Source organism: Callospermophilus lateralis, chromosome 3, assembly GCF_048772815.1.
Source record: "Callospermophilus lateralis isolate mCalLat2 chromosome 3, mCalLat2.hap1, whole genome shotgun sequence".
Lineage (NCBI taxonomy): Eukaryota > Metazoa > Chordata > Mammalia > Rodentia > Sciuridae > Callospermophilus > Callospermophilus lateralis.
In genome coordinates, this window is record NC_135307.1 from 169843589 (window position 1) to 169858286 (window position 14698).

The 14698-nt window shown below is 36.8% G+C and overlaps 1 protein-coding gene and 1 non-coding gene across 2 annotated transcripts in view; one reads left to right on the forward strand and one right to left on the reverse strand.

The window, feature by feature from the left end:
• The first annotated feature begins 267 nt into the window (after positions 1-267).
• The window catches only part of Rnf24 (ring finger protein 24), a 70509-nt gene continuing 56078 nt past the window's right edge, over positions 268-14698 (forward strand). Inside the window, exon 1 of the mRNA XM_076851578.2 lies at positions 268-404. The gene's annotated coding sequence lies outside the window, so the exon portion shown is untranslated. The remainder of the gene's footprint in view (positions 405-14698) is intronic.
• Positions 3199-3303, reverse strand: LOC143396039 (U6 spliceosomal RNA). Its single transcript, XR_013090930.1, has one exon. It is a non-coding gene; the product is annotated as a U6 spliceosomal RNA (small nuclear RNA).

A 14698-nucleotide genomic window follows, 5' to 3' on the forward strand; every position in this document is an offset into this window, starting at 1 on the left:
AAATTGCTCCCAGCGCTAGCAAAATTCTAAACTCTCTAGCAAGACAGGATAAACCCCCGCAGTTTCGCGGTTAGACCACGCCAGCCGGCAGGGCGGGGCCAGGCCTGGTCAAGGAACCGCGCGCTTGCGCACTGTCGACGCTGAAGCCGAGGGCCCTCAGCGAGGTAGGCGGGGACTGCCCGGGCATCCGGGTCCCTCACCCCGCCCCCGCTACATGAATGAGAGGCGCGGCGAGCGCCCCTCCCCCGTCGGGCCCGCCCCTCACCGGGGGCCGCCGAGCGCAGTCTGCAGTCGCCACCTCAGCCTCGCTGCTCCGGTCGGACTCTTGCCGCCCGCATCCCGCAGCCCTCTGCCGGGCGCTGACGGTCCCGCACGCCCGCCGCCGCAGTAGCCGGCGCGCCCGAGTAAGTGAGCGAGCGAGGACCGGGACGCCGTGACCGCCGCCCCCGGGCTGGGTCTTGAGGGACGGGGCGGGTCCGGGATGCTGAGGAGACCGCGGGCCCGCGTCAGCCTTCCCTACACACTCTGGGGCGCCTTGGCGGGCTGGGCGAGGGGCAGAGGGCTGAGACATTTGCCTCAGGCCGGGGAGAAACGCGTAGAAGGGTTCGGCGTGGCCCGGGACCGGGGCCAGGGAGCGGTGAATCCTGCACAAAGGGCGGCGTGGGGCTGTCACCCGGAGGTCACCCAGGGCAGGTTCGTGGCCCCCCTCGTGCCCTGCCGTCCAGAGCCCTGGCGTCGGGTCCCCGAGCGTGGGAGGCGGCGGGAATGAGCAGGGAGGCGACGAGGAGGATGTCGAGGACGGCTGCCTAGGTGCTGGCGATGTGGACGCTCCGTGGGGGGCGCGGCGTGGCAGTGTTTTCCTGGTCCCGATCCTCTCCTCCGCCTTCTTTGTGGTGCTTGGCTCGTGCCTGGTTGTCACTGTGTGCATGGCAGTGGTCTGCGTTGAGACCTCTCTCCTTGGCTTACTCATTATGGAAGTCATATGGTGGCCTCATCATGGGGGGAGGTGTGCTCCCACAGGCCAGAGATTTGAGGAGCCTCCTTTGTTTCCGGAGACCTGCTGGGGTGTTTGTGAGAGAGAGACACCCATGAAATGAGAGAATCAGATCATCAAAAAGGACATAAGGGGGGAAGGGGGATTGAAGGGAAAAAAAAGTAACTTCACACCTTTACCCAGTTCTGCGGTATTATTTTCAAACAGCAGTTTTTTGGTTTCTTATTGTAAAACCGGTGGTTTTCGTTAATTGAAATTATGCATGTTTATTTTCTTCTAGCTGTAAATTTAGAATACTTTGCTTTGTGGGGGTTAGTTAATGGCAATATATCTGTTCGTGGGAATACTCCAACTCATCGGACAACTCATCTGGCTATAGTTCATTGATAATGTCTTTATACTTGAGAACAAGTCTGTAGGAATACTCCAGTATATCTAGGACACTGTTTTCTGGAATCCCCAGTATAGGCAGATTTCGTTCCTGACTCCCTGTGTTAAGAAGGTGGTCCAGCAGGTTCTTTCCACCTCCTTGCTTTTTTTTTTTTAAATTCCTAATACTTTGGCAAAGATTTTTATTGCATATTACCCTGGCATGCACCCTTCCTTTGATCTGAATTTTCTTGTATTCTGTTGTCTGGTTGTGCAGCCCAGCTCAATGGCTCCTCTTACAGGACTATTGGAAAACAGAACACCTTTTTTCATTATCCTCTTCCCCAGAGAGGGGGTGTTGGGGAAGAAGCACTGCAGGTTCCCATAGATATTGGCTGGATAGGACTGCCTATCTGATTTTGTTGTCTTGGTGAAGTTATGAGGAGTTATAGTTAATGTAGACCAATTAAAAGGAGGCCATTGTGATACCACCATCTATTCTTTGCTATTTTTTTAAAAAATTATTTAAATCTTAGAAGATACTTGTTTTGTTGGATGATTTTCAGTTTCTTTTCCACCCTTCTAATTTTGCAGAGTGATGGTAAATTCAGTTACAAAAACACACTTTCAAAATGTTTTTTATTATGACATTTTAATTCAAAATAGGGGAGGTAAAAAAAAAAAAAAAAAAGAAAGAAAATTAGGAGCTAGGTATAGTGGCACAGCCTATAAACCCAGGGGCTCAGGAGGCTGAGGCAGGAGAATGCAAATTTGATACCACCTTAGCAACTTAGTGAGGCCTTGTCTCAAAATTTAAAAAAAAATTTATAAAAGGGAGAACGAGGGATGTGACTCAATGGTTAAGCACCCCTGGGTTCAATCCCTGGTACTCCCCCCCCAAAAAAAATTAAGAGGAATTTATATTGGATGGCATGAATAGTTGGGTATGTTCAATGTTCTAAGATTATTTATTTATTTGGGGGGTACCAGGGATTGAACTCAGGAGGACTCAACCACTGAGCCACATCCCCAGCCCTATTTTGTATTTTATTTAGAGACAGGGTCTCACTAAATTGCTTAGAGCCTTGCTTTTGCTGAGGCTGGCTTTGAACTGGCTTTGAACCTCCTGCCCCAGCCTCCCCAGCTGCTAGAATTACAGGCATGCATCACCATGCCTGGCAAAGTATTTTTTTAGTTGTCAATGGTCATTTGTTTTATTTATATGCGGTGCTGAGAATGGAACCCAGTGTCTCACACATGCTAAGCAAGTGCTCTACCAGTGAGCCACAATACCAGCCCTAAGATTATTTATTTTTGAATCATATGTATTTTAGTTCCTAGTAGTTTGGGATGCAAAATGAAATGTTAACCTTCACAACATCTGTTTATTTATATTCCCTCTGTTTAAAACCTTTGCTTTTTAAATTGAAGGAGAAATTTTCCTCTGGTTGGTTCAAGCTCTGTAATTCTTGGTAAAATGCTTATCTTATGCTACCAAGTTCAAATTCTTTTTTTGTAAGAGCTAAAATTATTAAAAGTTGACTTTTTTAGTTAAAGAAGTTTCGGTTTTATGATGTTCTATTTAAATAAAATTTAAATATCAATGAATTTAGCTTGGGTAAATTAACTTAAAAACTATGTCACCAATATTGAAGCAACCCCAATACATTTATAAATTGCCTGCATAAGACATTTTTTAGAAGTACTTTTAAAATAAACCATAAAGGGAAGTTTTAGATAAACAGTATAACTGGATTATCACTGTAATAGTCTTGTATTGTACTGCAATTTCATAGAACTTTAATTTTGCAAGAGTGACTTAGCCATTTTTGACATCAACAAAGGAACCATTCCTGAATTTGCATGTCATCCTTGTGCAGAGCTCATGCTAATCTCTTTATCATTCACAGTTTTAGTATATGTACTGCTGTAGCAAGCACAACAAAGGACTCCTAATACAGCCTGACCTTATTATTCAGCATTCTGTTAATCAAAATCTTTACTAACCTAGAGTCTAATGTTTCTGTAAGTATGGTAATTGAAGAAAAATTCTGCAGTGACTTCTAAAACATTGAAGTAGACTAAATTATGATAAATGTTTTAGTAGTAAGTATATTATTTACATTTATTAGAATACTAATATTATTATATTAGGCATGGTGTAGTTGTATACATGGTGACTTTTTAAAAAATATTTTTAGTTGCAGATGGGCACAATATCTTTATTTTTTTATTTATTATTTTTATATGGTGCTGAGGATCGAACCTTGTGCCTCATTTGGAGGCAAGCACTCCACCACAGAGCTACAGCCCCAGCCCACCCAGTGACTTTTTGTTTTCCAAAACTGGGATCCATAATCCTCCCAACAATGTCTGCTAACGAAAGTAAAATGTTGTTCTATTAAGTATCCTTTATTAATAATTATTTTTATTTTAAAATTAGCAGTAATTTTATTGTAACATATTAGCTTGCAGCAGATAAAATCTTTTTTTTTTTTTTAGACTGGGAAATTACTTAAAAATCATCAATTTCATGTGGTTCAAAATCTTCCAACTCTTAGCAGTTACTTTTGGTATTTCTTATTTTGTTTTTAATTTTCATACTACTGTTTCTTGTTTTATTTAACCTTTGGGGGAAAAAATGGACTTCTATTTTGGAAATTGAAGATTTAGCTATTCCATGTAACTGTCCTTCATCCTTACTGGTACTTCACGGTTCCCAGTTACATCAGTATTTAGTATTTTTATGACTATGACTATGCCTATTATTCACAGATGAACCATGTAGAGTACTATTATTACATCTTGTTTTTCATTTGCTTAGTTGTGTTTGTATCAGTCACGAATTCTTCCTCCAACTATGACAAAACTGATTATTTTTCAGTATTTTTAAAGGTAACCTCGAGGTTTCACTTCATTTTCCTGGGGGTTGGTCCTGCTGGAGCCCTCCCTTTCCTACTCCAGTTTGTATTGTTTTGCTCTCAGAGTGCATAGCCATCATCCTAGGACTTCCCTTTGTCATCATCTTGGGAATTCCCTTTGCCATTCCCCTGTGTAGGATCTCCTATTTCTTGGATCCTGTGTCTTCCTCATTCCTTAGTAGCTTCCTGAGAAAGGGCACTTAGAAAATCTGAAATTCCTTCCTGAATTTAGAATTTGCATATCTGGAAATGTCTTCATCTTACCCTCACATTTGATGTGGGTCTAGTTCACTGGTGAAATGTAGATTGAAAATTAATATCCCTCTTTGAAGGCATTGTTCCATTGTAAATTTCCAGTGTTGCTATTGAGAAATTCAATAGCATTCTAATCCCTAATCCCTTTTTCCCATTCTAGAAGATTTTAGGGTCATCAGTTTATTTGTGGCATTCCTAACATTTCCTGATATATCTTGGTATAGCTCTTTTTCTTTCATCTGGCTTGTAGAGTAGATTATATTTTCCAAAGTTATCTGCATACATGTGTACGATCTCATACTCTTCCTCCTCATTTCCTTCTTTACCTCATACCCCCTCATAATTCCTGACTCCTACATTTGAGCCATGCATCATCAACTCTCCAGGGATCTATTCATGTCAGCATACCCACATGCTCCCATGTTGCTCATCTTTAAAAACAACAAATTATAACTTTCCCCGCCTTCCATCAATCACCTCCTGTTTACCTGCATAATTGAAGTCTCACATGAGATGTGCACATTTCCTTCCTACCTCATTTATAGTACCTGTCACATTTTGAAATCTATTGTTTACTGATCTTTTTGTCACCTATGCCCCTGGAATGTCAGCTCCAGGAAGGCAAGGACCTCATCTGTCCTGTTTACTATTATGTTCCCTAGAACAGCTGCTAGCAGAAGTACCTATTCAATATATGGGCAAAAAGGTATAATTGACATTTTTAAACTAGTAAAATAGCTCTTGCTTTTTGAAATTTTCTAATAAGAAAATACATTTTCATTTGTTTTTTATTTTCCGCTTTTTGCTGCACTTAGAGTTGGAAAAAATTGTAAGTACTATACAAGTACTACATCATGATTGCATTTTTCCCTAGGTTCCATTTAATTCTTTCCTATGTATAGTTTAGTATTGGCAGTTTTCTGCCAGTATTCCAACATCAGATTACTTGGAGTTGAATTCAGCTCTTACTTTTTAACAAGTAACTATGGGCAGGTTAACGTCTGTTTCTCCATCTCTAAGATGGAAATAATGATGATATCCACTGCATGTACTTATTCTGTGAGTTAAAGGAGATAACATGTGAAATGACAAATTCAATACTTGGAATGGCAGTGAACTTAGTGAAAAACAATTATTATTGCAGCCTCCTTCAATTTATAACATTTGGTTATGACCCAGACTCTTTAATATTTTTGTTCAGAATGCTTGTGTCTCCTAACATATATTGGCTATGAATATGACTCAGCTATTTTTTGGTTTTATGTTTTTTTTTTTTTCCTGATTCCTTGCCTCTGCTGCAGATTATCCTGTGTTGGATACAATGATCTACAATTGACAAATGAGCACCTTGTAGCACTTACCAGCAGTTTGGGTCATTTGATAAATCATTTTGATCATTTGATAAAATACTTTTTATTTCAAGTCATATCTTGTTTGATTTATTTGCCTTGCTCAGAGATGAAGTGCCTTCTTCATGTTATTCCACATTAACTCTTCTTATTTCATATTTACTTAAACTTTCTTTTTTAAATATTTTGTTTCATTGTAGATGGGCACAATATCTTTATTTTATTTATTTATTTTTTGTATGTGGTGCCGAGGCTCAAACCCAGTGCCTCACGCGTGTGAGGCAAGTGCTGTACCACTGAGCCACAGCCCCGGCCCTATTTATTAAAACTTTCAAAACACCCAATATGTCATCAAACAGATTTTTTTTAAAGTAACTATAAGACACTGATATTTTCAGATACTAGCTAGCTGGGAAGATAAATATAGGTAGCAATACAATATAGTCTTCTTTGAGTCACATGAAAAATACAGACAGGCTATAAAAATTCAGAGTAGAACTAGGTCCTGTCAGTCTTATGGGATGCTTTTATGCATGTTAAAATGTTTGCTTTATCTTATTACCTAGTTTTTTGTCTTGATTTTTATTCTGGAAGTTTGCTTAATAATCATGGGAATGTTTTAAGAGATAATATATAAGCTAAAATTGAGAATAATTTTTAGTTTTAGAAATTGTTTCTGGAAGTAATTTAGCAATTACCGTGCCTCTTTCTTTTCTTCTTTAGATAGGTAGTAGGGACTCTTCAAATAATTTGAGCATTTCAGTCCTCAAAGTATAGTGTTGGGTAAATTGAGGGTTCTTAAAAGAATGCCAGATGGTTTGAAAGAAGTTGTGAGCACTCCAACTAGCGCAGTCCTTTGAAAGCCAGCTGGCTAAGTCTCTTCTGTGCTGGAGGTAGGAACCAGACACTTTGTTCCATGCCAGCTGGCACATGAATAGCTGGCCAATGGCTTTACTTTTGGTTGGCCACTCTTGGGAAAGACAGCCTGTGCCCTCCATATGCCCTAAGGATAGTCTGGCACCAGAAGAGTTGTATTAGGCCTCCATGGTGCTTGCTCCAAGGGCTGGAGCCAGTCTGCAGTAGCAAGGGAAAGGAAGCTAGCTACTTCTTAGATAGCATTACAATTGAACCTCATGTTATTAATTGCTTTGGAAAAGTTTAATGCAGCTTGAATTTTTATGGATTCAATGTTAAGTATAATAAAGTTGCTTACAAATAAAGGTAAATGTTTTTATATTCTAAGTAACTACCAGTTTACATGCTTTCAAAGTTCCTGATTAACTTTTCTTAAAGGGAGGTTTGCCTGTTCTTTTTATGGTCATCGTCATCTCCTAAAGTTTTGGTCATTAGGAAGTAAAATTTTTCCTCATATCATAATGCTTGCTCCTATATAAAGTATAGGTTTCAATAAAAAGCTAATTTTGTATATTTTCTTAAAATCTATCTCATTTTGGGGCCAGAGTTGTGGCTCGGTGGTAGAGTGCTTACCTAGCACTTGCGAGGCCCTGGGTTTGATCCTCAGCACCACATAAAAATAAATAAATAAAGATATTGTGTCCAACTAAAAAATAAATATTAAAAAAAATCTATCTCATTTTATCTGCTCTTCATATTTTCTTAGGCAGGCTCTTGTATCAGATACAGTTCCTCACTTTTTTTAGCAAACTTAATTTCAGTGGTTTGAGAATAAAAGAAATGCCAATGAGGCACTGCAGGTAATGTGAGCATCTTTATGATGATATTGTCTAGCCTCAAAATTAATGATTTCACTACAGTCTATCACTATGCTTTATGTTGTGCATGCCTCTTATCCCAGTGTCTGGGGAGGCAGGGGCAGGAAGATGGCAAGTTTAATGCCAGTTTCAGCAAGACCTTGTCTCAAAATAAAACCATGAAATGGGCTGGGGATATAACTCAGTGGGGAGCACCCCTAGGTTCAATCACTGGTACCAAAAAAAAAAAAAAAAAAAAAACCCAAAACAAAACTTTTTTTTCTTACAAATTTGGAGATTGAATGGTGTTGCATTACCTTTACTTGTTGAGTTTATCTAGGCAAACAAAAAATTTATGGACTATCTGTATCTCTGATTCCCTCCCACATCTGAACATTTAAAATTATGCCCTGTAGTATAAACTTACAATAGAATCTAGGCATCATATCCAAATACTCTTTTGATCTTGATCTGAATAAAAATTTGGCAGATAATGAAACATCAAGTTATGAGTTAATGTAGTTTGTGGGAAATGGGTGGGTAGGGAAATCAGAACTGTAGGCTGTCATTCTTTTTCTTTAGCATAAAAGAAATTACCAAACTCTCCGAAATGTGTTAGAAATCTTATGTATTGCTATAACTAATTTTTTTTTTTTACTCAAACTTGTTGATTATCTCTGAAAACAGGCTAGAAGGACATCTTGTGGAAGTGACTAAGATTATTTTAAAAATCACAAAGCAGTATATTAATTGGGTAATATATTATACTGAGAAATCATCTTTCACATTAGTTAATCTGTACTGAAAACATTTCATGCCTGTAGTTTTACATGTGTTTCTTATTTACTCCTTACAACAATCCTCAAAACATTATGCATGATAAAACTAAAGATGAAAAAAGTAATTCTGTTCAGGTTCACAGGTCAAGGGCCAGATTTAGAAGCCAGGCCTTTATCCTCCAATGCCCATCACCTGTCACATTTGATGACTTTTAGAATAGTTGGAAATAAGGACAGATTTAGGGGACATCTACATGTTTTTATCTCTTCTAATATTCTTGCAGAACTACTGCAGAAAATAAAAAAGGAAATAAAAATTATTTTTTAGAATTAGAATGGGTCAGAGGGGGTGTATGAGTTTCCTAGGGTTGCCATAACAGATTATCACTAAGTTAGTGGTTTATAACAACAGAAATTTATTTTCTCAGAATTCTGGAATCTAGAAATCATAAATCAAAATGTCAGCAAGGCTACCTGCGACACTCCCTTCAAAGATTCTAAGAGAAAATGTTTCCTTACTTATTCCAGGTTCTTTCAGTGTCTTCATGTGGCTTTCTCTTATTTCTCTCTTATAAAGTCACTTTCTGCCATTGGATTTATTGTCTACCCAAATAATCCAAAAAGATCTCATCTCCAGATTTTTAATTATGTCTGCAAAAACTCTTTGTCCAAATAAAGTCATATTCATGGGTTTCTGGAATTAAGATATGGACATATCTTTTTGGGAGGCACCAGTCAACCCACTAAAGGAGGTAAGAACTTTATTGGTGCTAATTTTCTATTTCACTGCTGTGTCACACAGAATCATATATTAGACAAGTATTCAGTAGATTTAAGATACAAAATAGGCAAAGGTATTAGAAATATAGAAGGACAAAAAACTGAAGTTCAAAGGAAGATTTGGGGAATTAAGGCAGATTTCATGGTAGTATTCCTTGAAACAAATCATGAAAGATGGACAGATTTATTTATTTATTTATTTTGGTACTGGGGATTGAACTCAACCACTGAGCCACATCCCCAGCCCTATTGGTATTTTATTTAGAGACAGGGTCTCACTGAGTTGCTTAGTGCTTAGCTGAAGCTGGCTTTGCACTCTTGCCTTAGCCTCCCAAGCAGCTGGGAATGGACAGATTTTTATCAGATAGTTGGGGAGTGCAGGTTGTAAAAGTATCAAAAATAAAGATAGGAAGGCATCTTTGTGCAGCCATAACTAATGCATTTGACTAAAGTGTAGGATTTAGAGAAATAATGGAAAAAGAGGTTGAAAAGCCTCAGCCAGTTCATGGAAGGGCTGTAGTATTGGGTTGATGAATTTGTATTTAGTTTAGAGTTATCTACCTATGAGAACATATTAGAGGAGTTTCTTACAGGTGCCTTCAGAACTATTATAAAGCCCTTTGAAAAATATATATAGTTTTTTTCTATAGGAAGATTTTCAGAAGGGTTCATAACTCCTAAAAAGATTAAGGGGAACACTGCTTTATTAGGAATGAAATGTTTTATGCTTTGGAAATGTTTCAAGAAATCTATTGATTTTCTTTTTGGTTTACTTTGAATTACTACTTGAAAGATTTTAAAATTGAGCTTCAGAGAACCTTAGTCAACACTATCTGTGGAATACATTGTGAATGTTGCATAATAAAAGTTCAGATACTATTTCAGGAGGGATATGAAGGAGGCCATGGGTTCTTAGAAAAGTAATCAAGGCTGGGCCTGGCGGCGCAAGCCTGTAATCCTAGCGGCTCCGGAGGCGGAGGCAGCCTCAGTGATTTAGGGAGGTGCTAAGCAACTCCGTGAAACCCTGTCTCTAATAAAATACAAAATAGGAGTAGGCTATGGCTCAGTGGCCGAGTGCCCCTGAGTTCAATCCCTGGTACTCAAAAAAAAAAAAAAAAAAAAAAAAAAAAGTAATAAAATGATCACACAAAAAGAAAAATGCACAGCATTCAGTTCAGAATGCAGCTATGACATCTGTTTTCTGTTTCTCCGTTTTCTCTATTTCAGTTTGCTCCACCACCTATTTAGAACTTTGTATATAAAAGCATGACCAGTTCTGAGAGAAGAGATACACAGCTGCATTCCTAAAAGGTTTTTTGTTTGTTTGTTTGTTTTAGTATATTCTGTAAAACTGCTTGTTCTTTACGGTTGTTTTTCTTGTTTTTCAGTGAAACAACCTACTTCAGGAGTAAAACAATGTTTATTTTGTATAACTGGCCATTATACAAGAAGAAAATTCATATATTTTCCATGTAACTCATTCCATTTCTACATAATTAGCCAATATGTAACAATTTTCACTGATCCCTTTGTTATCTGAGATTAATATTACTCAATAGATTTACCTGTACTGTTTTTTAGATTTCTCTGCTACTGAAATTCTTTTTTATTATGAAAATTTGTATACACTCAAAATTAGAGAGTAGTGCTAAATATCCTCATATGCTAATCATTCAGATTCAACAGTTAACAAAGTTTGCCGTATTTGTTTCATTTATCCATTTCTCTTTCATCTTTCCTTGCTGGGGTATTTTAAAGCAAATTCCAGATATTTACCCTACCAAACTTCTATACACATATCTAAAAAATAAGGACATTTCCTTATAAAACCAAAATGCCATTTTCATACCTAATAAAATTAGCAATTAATTTTTGGTATCATCTCATAGCTAGACCTGATTTAGCTTTGCCTGATTGACTTAAGAATCTATTTTTAGAGATTTGTGGGATCCAGAGTCTACAGATAACATTGGTCATTTTGTCTCTTGTGCCTGTTTTGGTCTAGGGCAATTCCTCCTCCTCTTTTTGTTTTGTTTTGTGTTATGGACTCATTGCAGGAAATGGGTCAGTTACCCTGTGAACTTTCTCACATTTGTGTTTTGTCCACTTGCTTCATCATGGTGGTGGTTTTTGCTCCATTCCTTATATTTCCTATAAATGGAAGTTAACTCTAGAATCTTGATTAAAGTCAAATTTAAATTTGTTTGTCTATTTTTGACAAGAATGCTTACCTAGTGCTTAAATTGCATCACATCTAGAGGCCTGTTGTGTCTGGCTACCCCACTTCTAGTGTTGTGAAAAGAAACCCCATTGATGGTAACATCATATAGGTATCTTATCCAAAATCCAAAATGAGGGCTGGAGTTGTGGCCTAGTGGTAGAGCACTTGCCTGGCATGAGTGAGGCCCTGGGTTTGATCCTCAGCACTGCATATAAATAAATAAATAAAGTAAAAGATAATTTACAATTAAAAAAAAATTTTAAAAATCCTAAATGATTTTTCTTCTTCTGTTGTTTCTTCCACATTTATTAGAAGAATTCTGTAAAGAAAACCTTTACTTCAACAGAGGTATTTGGGGTTACCCTGAAATGCAGTTCATATGAGAGGCTACCATAAAACTTTATATTATTGTATCATTGATAAAAGATAACAAGTTTTAATCAGAATAAGTGGAATTGAGTTCATTGAATGGAGGATTTAATCTTGTTTTAATGAGACATTTAAAAATTTTTAGTTCTATAGCAATATGTGAATGATTGTTTTTCTGTTATAGTTGAGGTATGTACTCCAGTACCTCTGGAAGTTAAAGGTGGAGATACTTGAAAGCCTTTCATAACTTGAATCAAGCAGTGGAGAGGAAAGAGAATTAGATTAGGATTAAAAAGTCAGGGGATTTCCAAAGTTGATTTGGCCCAGCCTTCTTCCTTTAATGCAGCTGAATATCTAATCCTTTCATTTGTCATAATAGAATCTCTTTTGGGGTATAAATATCACTAAGTTTCTAAATAGTCCTGAGTCTTGGAATAAAGAAAAATTTATAAAGAAATAATTACTATAAAAGATGTTGTTTTAAAATTTATTTTATCAAGATGAAATAATGATGATCATATTCAAGTATCTTTTTCTAGACTGTTTGCTTCTTTTTTTAAATGTTTTTTAGTTGTAGGTAGACACAATGCCTTTATTTTTATTTATTTATTTTATATGGTGCTGAGGATCAAACCTAGTTCCTCACCCATGCTAGGTGGGTACTCTACCACTGAGCCACAACCCCAGCCCCTAGACTCTACGCTTCTTAAGCAAGATATTATTCTTAGTTAAACTTTTGATCTAAAGCTATTGGGTTACAAAATGAACTCTGCTCCTCTACTTATCCTACCTCTGCCCCTACCCTTGATTGAATTTAAGAGATTTTTTTAATAATAAAGAACTTCATTGCCTAATTTTTATTATTTCTCAGAAATATTGCCTAGTGATTCCAAATGCTTGATTACCCTGGGACTCATACTATTGGGTGGGGCCTAGTTTGAATACAGTCTAATCTGAAGTTTCTCTTTAGTTGTTTCTTTCCCCCAATTAATTAATTATCTTTAATTTATCTTTCATGTAAAAGGAGCTTGACTCAGATCCCTGGGGTACAAATCACAGAAATGAAAAACATAGGACATGCTGTGCCTTTTTAATGTGGTCTCTTATGTACTTTCTATCAATCAATTACTGGTGTGTGTGTATATCCCTAAAGCATTGACAGTGTTTGGGGGAAATTGTGAATAAAGAAATTATAATTGTGTATTACAGAATTAATGCTTAAATATTTTAAAGGCTGAAGGAATTCTTCACTGAATGTTGTTCTTTTTATTGAAATTTTTCTTTCTGAGAGAGAGTTTCTTGATCACCAATTCTCACAATACCTTTTGTTTAACTTCATGTATTCACTTTTTTTTCTTTTTTTCTGAATAAAAAATGCTGAGCAAAGAAAGCCTTACTTGTTTGTCCTGCTGCATTTCACCTTAAGACTTTTAATGCATTTTCTGAACCCTTGTGTTCTGGAAAATGTAACCTTGATATCAAATGACAATTAAACAGATCAATATTCTTAGCTTGATAACCATCGCTAGACAACCTCTAATTATATTATTTGAGAAGGCTATTAAAAGTATATGCTTAGTGTGATTTCTCCATAGGCAAACACTTGCTATGAATATATTGTTTATTTAAAAATAATAATACTGTCTTCTGAAAAATAAAGAATGCCATTAGAAAGGGATGTAGCTCAATGGTGAAGTACTTGCTTAGCATGCTCAAGGCCCTGGATTCTATCTCTAGCACCACAAAAAATAAACAAACAAGATCATAAACAAAATCAGAATAATTGTTTTAATTGGCTGAGTTAAATATGAAAACTGATTATTCCTCATCTGAGCTCTAAAATGGTTTTAGCGCAAAAATTACATTTTCTATTTGGGGAATTAAGCACAGATATGGAAAACCTAGTTGTGTACAAGGTGCTAGGTGCTGAGCAGAAGGGTTGAGTTCATCTATGGGATGAGGAAGATGTACTTCCTTTTTGTTAATAACCTTTCTAGGAAATTGTTCCAATGCTGTTGCTTCCTAGCCCTCCCTTAAAGCAGCCAGAAAGCCCACTGTGCTTGGATACCGTTTTTCATCCTTTGTCCTCTTTGCTTGTTTGTAACAAGGAGGAGGGGAGGGGATGGGATAATAAAGCTAGAAACTGATAAACCACAAAAGTTAGTAGCCTGCTCTTTGGAGGCTGCAAAGCTTGTACATTTCTACCAGAAAAAAAAAAAAAAAAGAGTAGTTTTTTCTTTTTAAGAATATTTCAGTTATTTAATCAAATTCTGCTTGGATTTATTACCCTACCATTATTCACAATTCATTTATTTATAATCTCTTATATGCCATCATGTATTGTTCAGAATGAACTTATAGAGATGAAAATTTTTTGATAAAAAGTGCTTGATGAATTAACTCCACTACTTTCATTTATTTTATTAAATGAAATTGTTATGGTTTAATTCTGCATTTATTAGATTTGAGGTTGTTATTTTGATTTTTTTATTGGCATTTTTGGTATTATCTGACTTAAAATTTCCTATTAAGGTGAAGAAAATTGAATTCTCAAAGGAATTTCAGTACTCTTCTGACTAAGATAACTTTCTACAAATGCAGTAAAATCAGTGGAGCCTGCATTTAGATTTTATTCAGGCTAACTTCCAACTCTCTTAAAAACCTAAGCATATTTTCTTTTACATGGTAAATTCCAGATTTATTTTCACAAAGGCAAAAAAGTAGAATGATGTAGGGAAAAGCATATGGAGTTTAAGCAAGTTCTGACCCTATTTGTTTACTGTGTAGCCTTTGCCTACTAAAATCTCTCAACTTCGTCAGCCATTCTCAGATGGGGTAATTACATTGAAATCTCAGCCATTCTCAGATGGGGTAATTGCATTGAATACTTTCAAGTTGTTGTGGTAGTTCAGCTTCTTTAATAAACTGATTTCCTAATGTTATTGTTAC